General features: G+C 53.1%; 1 long non-coding RNA gene across 1 annotated transcript; it reads left to right on the top strand.

Moving 5' to 3' along the window:
• Positions 1-3338: 3338 nt before the first annotated feature.
• On the top strand, positions 3339-5323 carry LOC146757650 (uncharacterized). Its single transcript, XR_014936036.1, has 3 exons — positions 3339-3418; positions 4312-4413; positions 5204-5323. It is a non-coding gene; the product is annotated as an uncharacterized LOC146757650 (long non-coding RNA).
• The last annotated feature ends 1580 nt before the right edge of the window (positions 5324-6903 follow it).

Here is a 6903-nt window from a genome sequence, read left to right as displayed (position 1 = left end):
GCACTTGTGGGGCGGAAATTGGAACTTGCTGGGAGGAAAGAGGTACTTGTGGGGCAGGAAGTGGCTCTTGTCGGGCAGCAGCTGGCACTTGTAGGGCAGGAGGTTGCACTTGTGTGTCAGGAGGAGGAAGTTGGGCGGTCAGTGACACTTGTGGGGCAGGAGGTGGATTATTTTGGGGGGGAGGTGGCAGTGGTGTGTCAAACTGTGGCACTTGTGGGGCAGGAGCTGGCACTTCAGGGGAATGAGCTGGCACTTGTAGGGCAGGAATTGGCACTTGTAAGGCAGGAGGTGGAACTTGTGGGGCGGGATGTGGAACTTGCGGGATGCGAGGTGGCACTTGTGGGGCATGAGCTGGCACTTGAGGGGCGGGAGGTGGCACTTGTGGGGCAGGAGGTGGCACTTGTGGGGCGGGATGTGGCAGTTGTGGGGCAGATGATGACACCTGTGGGGCAGGATGTGGCACTTGTGGGAAGGAGGTTGAAGTTGTGGAGAGGGTGGTGGCACTTGTGGGGCGGGAGGTGGCACTAGTGGGGCAGGAGTTGGCACTTGTGGGCTGGGTCATAGCACTTGTTGGGCAGGGGTTGGCACTTGTGGGGCAGGAAATGTTACTTGTGGGGCAAGAAGTGGCTCTTGAAGGGCAGGAGGTGGCACTTGTGGGGCAGGAGTTAATTCTTGTGGAACAGGAGGTGGCACTTGTGGGCCTGGAGGTTGCACTTGTGAGGCGGGAGGTGGAAGTTGTGGGGCGGGTGGTGGCAGTTGTGGGGCTGGAGGTATCACTTGTGCGGCAGGAAGTGGCACTTGTGGAGCATGAGGTGGAATTTGTGGGGTGGTAGGTGGAACATGTGGGGCGTGAGCTGGCACTGTGGGGCAGGATGTGGCACACGTTGCCAGGAGTCGGCACTTGTGTGGCGGGATGTTGAAGTTGTGGGGCGGGAGGTGGCACTTGTGGAACAGGTATTGTCACTTTTGGGGGAGGAGGTGGATGATGTGGGGCAGGAGGTGGCACTTGTGGGTCGGGAGGTGGCACTTGTGGAGCGGGAGGTGGCACTTGTGGGGCAAAATGCAACACTTGTGGGGCAGGAGTTATAACTTGTGGGGCAGGAGGTGGAAGTTGTGGAACAGAAGGTGGCACTTGTGGGGCGGGTGGTGGCACTTGTGGGGCGGGATGTGGCACTTGTGGGGCGGGAGGTGGGACTTGTGGGGCCAGAGGTTGAGGTTGTGGTTCGGGAGGTGGCACTTGTAGAGCAGGAGCCTACACTTGTGGGGCAGAATGTGGCACTTGTAAGGCAGGACGTCGAAATTGTGGAGCATGTTGTGGCACTTGTGGGGCAGGAGGTGGAAATTGTGGGGCAGGAGGTGGTAATGGTGGGGCAGGAGGTCGCACTTGTGGGCCAGGAGTTGGAAGTTGTGGGGCGGGAGAATGTGGAACTTGTGTGGCAGGAGGTGGAAGTTGTGGTGCGGGAGGTGGAAGTTGTAGGGCGGGAGGTGGCACTTGTGGGGCGGGAGTTGGAAGATGAGTGACGGGAGGTGGCACTTGTGGGGCATGTTGTGGAAGTTGTGGGGCGGGAGGTTGCACTTGTGAGACAGGAGGTGGCACTTGTGGGGCAGGAGTTTGGACCTGTGGTTTAAGAAATGGCATTTGTTTGCAGGAGGTGGTACTTGTGGGGCAGGTGGTGGTACCTGTGGGGTGGGGGTGTAACTTGTGGGGCAGGAGGTGGTGATAGAGGGACGGGAGGTGGCATTTTATGGCGGGAGGTGGCACTTGTAGGGCAGGATGTGGAAGTTGTGAAGCGGGAGGTGGCACTTGTGTGGCGGGAGGTGGAATTTGTGGGGTGGTATGCAACAGATGTGGGGCAGGAAATGGCACTTGTGGAGCAGGAGGTGGAAGTTGCGCGTCAGGATTTGGCACTTGTGGGGCGGGAGATGGCACTTGTGGGGCAGGACGTGGCACTTGTGTGTCTGGAGGTTAAACTTGTGGGGCGGGAGGTGGCACTTGTGGGGCGGGAGATGGCACTTGTGTGTCTGGAGGTTAAACTTGTGGGGTGGGAGGTGGCACTTGTGGGGAAAGAGGTGGCACTTGTGGGGCAGGAGGTGGCAAATGTGGTGCAGGAAATGGCACTTGTGGGGCAGGAGTTGGCACATGTGGGATAGGAGGTGGCACTTGTGGGGCAGGAGGTGGATGATGTGGGGCAGGAGCTGGCAATTGTGAAGCATGAGCTGGCACTTTTAGGGCTGGAATTGGCACTTGTGCCACAGGAGGTGGCACTTGTGGGGTGGGAGGTGGATGATGTGGGGCAGGAGGTGGATGTTGCGTGGCAGGATTTGGCCCTTGTGGGGCGGGAGATGGCACTTGTGGGGCAGGACGTGGCACTTGTGGAGCGGGATGGGGCACTTGTGGGGCCTGAGGTGGCACTTGTAGGGCAGGAGGTGGCATTTGTGGGGCGGGAGGTGGAAGCTGTGAGGCAGGGGGTGGCACTTGTAAGGCAGGAGGTAGAACTTGTGGGGCAGGAGTTGGCACTTGTGGGGCGCGAGTTGGCACTTGTGGGGCAGGTAGTTGCATTAGTGGGGCAGGAGTTGGCACTTGTGGGTCAGGTGGTGGCACTTGTGGGGCGGGATGTGGAAGTTGTGGGGCGTGAGGTGTCACTTGTGGGGCGGAAGTTGACACTGTTGGGGTGTGAGGTGGCACTTGTGGGGCGGAAGGTGGAACGTATGGGGTGGGAGGTTGGGCTGCTGAGGCCGGGCTGGTTTTCCATTTCTTTATAAACTGGGGTGCATCCACAGCAGCACTTATCTCCTGTTTTTGTTGTTGCTGTTGTTCAAGATAATTAAAGGATGCTACGTCTGTGTTTGTTGTCATCCTGCTTTCTTTTCTCTGTCTTGCAGGTCAGCTCGTGCTAGAAGTCGATGGTATCGCTGTATGAATCAAGAGCAGTTTAGGAGCAGCTGCTGATGGAAGAAACGAAGTCCAGGCTAATAAATGGAAGTATCTTCTGGTAAGGTGTCAAAGGTGGCAGTCATCATTAAAACCGAAGGGCTGGCTCATCCGAGTGCTTGCTGACTGATGCTTGGGAGTATCTCGTTCTCCAGCTGTATGATACGGAAGCTAAATATGCTGAGCCGTTACAGCTTGTGCTGAAGTTGTGATTGTGCTCCCAGATGTTTCCTTTAGTGGTAAATCATGTTCTGGCACTGTGGTAGTCCTATCTCTGGCATGATCAGGAGCCTGGAGCACCGTGTCTGGTTGCGAGCCTTGTGTGCCTGTTTCCATGAACCTTGCTTTCTTTCTCTCTTCAGAGTAAGGGCAGGGTGCTTCCTTGCTTTTGGTGGATTCATTCAAGAGGCTGTCAGAAGGCCAATTGCAGTGTTCATAACACGGAGGGACACAATGGGAATGGACTCTCGTTACCACCATGCAAAAGTGATATAATTTTGATTATTACTTCTGAGCAGTTGCAGTGTGATAGAGGATGTCACGAAACTATTTATTTGGGAGCACAGGGAAGAGTCATGAGAACCGAAAATGTAGTTTCTGTTTTGGCTGTCAAAATGGTGGAGTTTTTTTGGGAGGACAGTGTCTGGTCTTCCTGTTAGCAGGCCCCCTCTGAGAAATTGGGCTTTGCTTGCTGCTTTGCTGTGCCTACCTGCCTGCTCCCTGTGCTTGCTGTGTCTGATACCAGCGGTCATGGAACATGCTCCCTGAGGCTGTGGGCCTGGCCCTGAGCTGCTGCAGCTTAAAGGCCGTTTGAGTTTAGGTTGTCCTTCCTGGAGCATCGGGTTGGACTTGATAATCCTCGTGGTTCCTTTACAACTTGGGCTATTCTGTGGTTCTGTGGTCTTGGTGGTTTGCCTGGGAAATACCAGATGGTTTTATTCCCCCAATTTTTTATGGCATTTGAACTTGTTTCAATTCTAAATGTGGGAGAGGAGTTGGATAAGGGTAGGATAAGGGTAAGGGTAGGTTGCTTTTTTCTTTTTCCTATTCTCCTAGGTATTTTCTGCCCATGTTGTGATAACTCTCTAACCAGAAATGTTCTTAATGCTCATGAAAAGGCTTTACTGGCAGCACACAATTTGACCATAGGACTGCTTGCTGGATTAATTTCTATGGATTGATTGTATGCTTTTTGAGGTGGTATGTTCAGTTTATCTTTTGAAAGGCTGTCAGCTTTTGAGGTCGCTGAGGTGTCTTGCTTTAACAGTCTCTAGCAGCTTGCTGGAGCTTGAAGTAGTTGAATCGTCCCATACAGAGCTGTTAAATAAAACCTTATAATCACTTTGTTTGTCACCTTACTGCCCTTCTTGTCTCCCTAGAGCCCAGCTGTCTTCCTGGGATTGCTGAGCAGCTGCCTTTCGCTGTCTCCTGCCTATCAGATCAAAAACCAGTGGTGTAAAACTGAGTTGGAATTTGGTGGCGTAAGTCCTTGAGTATTCTTTATTTCTGTAAAAGGCGCTGGATGTCTCAAAATGGAAGTCCAGATACCTACCCAAGTGTATTACAGCAATCACAGAATTTCTATTTCAGAGACTTTTTCAAAGCCCTTCAGATGGAAAGGCAAAGGGAAGTGCAACTTTGGAGTAGTAAATGGTGCTTATTAAAATGTAAAGAGGTCTAATTGGTGTAAATGGACTCCAGTCACACTGGTGTATAGCTTTCTTTATGAGGGTACTCAGGAATTCTTCTGACAATGAGTGATACAGTCCCAGCTCCAGGTGCGTGCTCAGCTTGGAAATGCATGCACATAGCTTTTGCTTGGCCAGCTGCTTTGACTGCATTGCACTACATCATCTTGTCTTGATCTCTTTGCTCCCTCCATCAAAAGTTTTGCTCGGCCTAGACTCGTTGCAGATACTGACTGTGTTATTTTGATCCACATGAGATCAATACAGAAATGAATACAGAAAATTAAGTAGGGTTGTGCAGCACGAATTTGAACGTCTATGGAGACCACCCTTTGTGGGACTCAGACTTGCAGAACTAGCTCCTTGAAGAGAGGGGCTCCCAAGGTATTAACCCATATAAACCGTTGCTCTTCAGCATCTTCCTTCGTCAGTAACATAGATGATGGCAGGTTTGCAGACGATACAAACTGAGCAGTGCAGTCAATATATTGTAGGGGAGGGAAGCCAACCAGAGGGACCGGGACAGGCTGGAGAGGTTGCGGGTGTCCCTTTATTTTCCTTTGTTGTTTCCTTCTGGTTACAGGGAGGTGTCCGTCCCTTCTGCCACTGTGAAGTTGCTGTGGGGAATGAAACCGTCTGCAATTGTGGAAGGAGGGTCACTGCATGAGGAGGGGCTGCACATTCAGACATATGGAAGTTGATGGGAGTGTTTGCCTACAGAGGTGTTCTCAATTTCAGTCCCCCAAACCAATGAATTTCTGTATGAATGTGCTTTTACAGGCAAGATTCATTGACTTTAAAATGATACTGGTTTTGATGACGACGAGGGGGGCTGGGTGGTTGTACAGGGAAGACAATTGAATGCTGCCAGAGATCTGCGTTTATCAGGCAGGAAACAGTGGGCATTGGCCTCCCGTGAGCTGGGCTTGATACTGATCTACCGGGACTCTTCTGTCCTGGATATCTTCAGAGAACATTGTTCTAGCTGCTTGTAGTTGTAAGGCGTGGGAAAGGAAACAGTGGTAAAGAACTAAGAACCTGCAAGATAGTTTTGGATAGGGCGGTGGATGTAGTTTACCATGATTTCAGCAAGGCATCTGGTACTGTCTCCCAGGACATCCTTATAACAAGCTGAGCAAGCGTGGGATAGATGAGTGGACAGAGAGGTGGGTTGAGAAGTGGCTGACTGGCAGAGCACAGAGAGACGTTGTTGGCAGTGCAGAATCCAGGTGGAGGCCTGTAACTAGCGGCGTCCCCCAGGGGTCAGTGCTGGGTCCGGTCTTGTTCAATATCTTCATCAACGACCTTGATGAGGAGATAGTGACCACCCTCAGCAAGTTTGTGATGACACGAAGTTGGGAGGACTGGCTGACACGCCTGAAGGCTGTGCTGCCATTCAGCAAGACCTGGACAGGCTGGAGAGCTGGGCAGTAAGAAACCGGATGAGGTTTAACAAAAGCAAGTGTAGAGTCTTGCACCTAGGGAGCAGTAATTGCATGCACCAGTACAGGCTGGGGGAAGAGCTGCTGGAGAGGAGCTCTGAAGAGAGGAACCTGGGTGTCCTGGTGGACAACAGATTGACAATGAGCCAGCAGTGTGCCCTTGTAGCCAAAAAAGCCGATGGAATACTGGGGTGTATTACAAAGAGCATGGACAGCAGGTCAAGGTGGCACTTGTGGGGAGGAAAATGGAAGTTGTGGGGCAGGGGGTGGCACTTGTGAAGCAGGAGGTGGCACTTGTGGGGTAGGATGTGGAAGTTCTTGAGCAGGAAATGGCAGTTGTGGAACAGGAGGTGGCATTTGTGGGTCAGGAGGTGGAAGTTGTGAGGTGGGAGGTAAAAGTTGGGGGAAGGAGGAGGCACGTGTGGGGCGGGAGGTGGAAGTTGTGGGGCGGGAGGTGGAAGTTGTGGGGCGGGAGGTGGAAGTTGTAAGGCGGGAAATAGCACTTGTGGGGTGGGAGGCGGCACTTGTGTGGCAGGAGGTGGGACACTTGTGTGGAGGGAGGTGGCACTTGTGGGGCAGGAGGTGGCACTTGAGGGGCAGGAGGTGGAAGATGTGGGGCAGGAATTGGCATTGCAGTGCGGGATGTGGAACTGGTGGGGCAGGAGATGGCACTTGTGGGGCTGGTGGTGGCACTTGTGGAGCGGGAGGTGGCACTTGTATGGCAGGAGGTGGCACTTGTGGGCCGGGAGGTGGATGATGTGGGGCAGGATGTGGCACTTGTGGGGTGGGAGCTGGTACTAGTGGGGTGGGAGGTGGCAGTTGTGGAGCAGGATGTGGAAGA

This window comes from Coturnix japonica, chromosome 20 (assembly GCF_054131305.1).
Source record: "Coturnix japonica strain WE chromosome 20, WE-NBRP24, whole genome shotgun sequence".
In the NCBI taxonomy this organism is placed as follows: domain Eukaryota; kingdom Metazoa; phylum Chordata; class Aves; order Galliformes; family Phasianidae; genus Coturnix; species Coturnix japonica.
The sequence above is the reverse complement of the archived record's forward strand: the minus strand, read 5'-3'. Positions and strand labels throughout refer to the sequence as shown.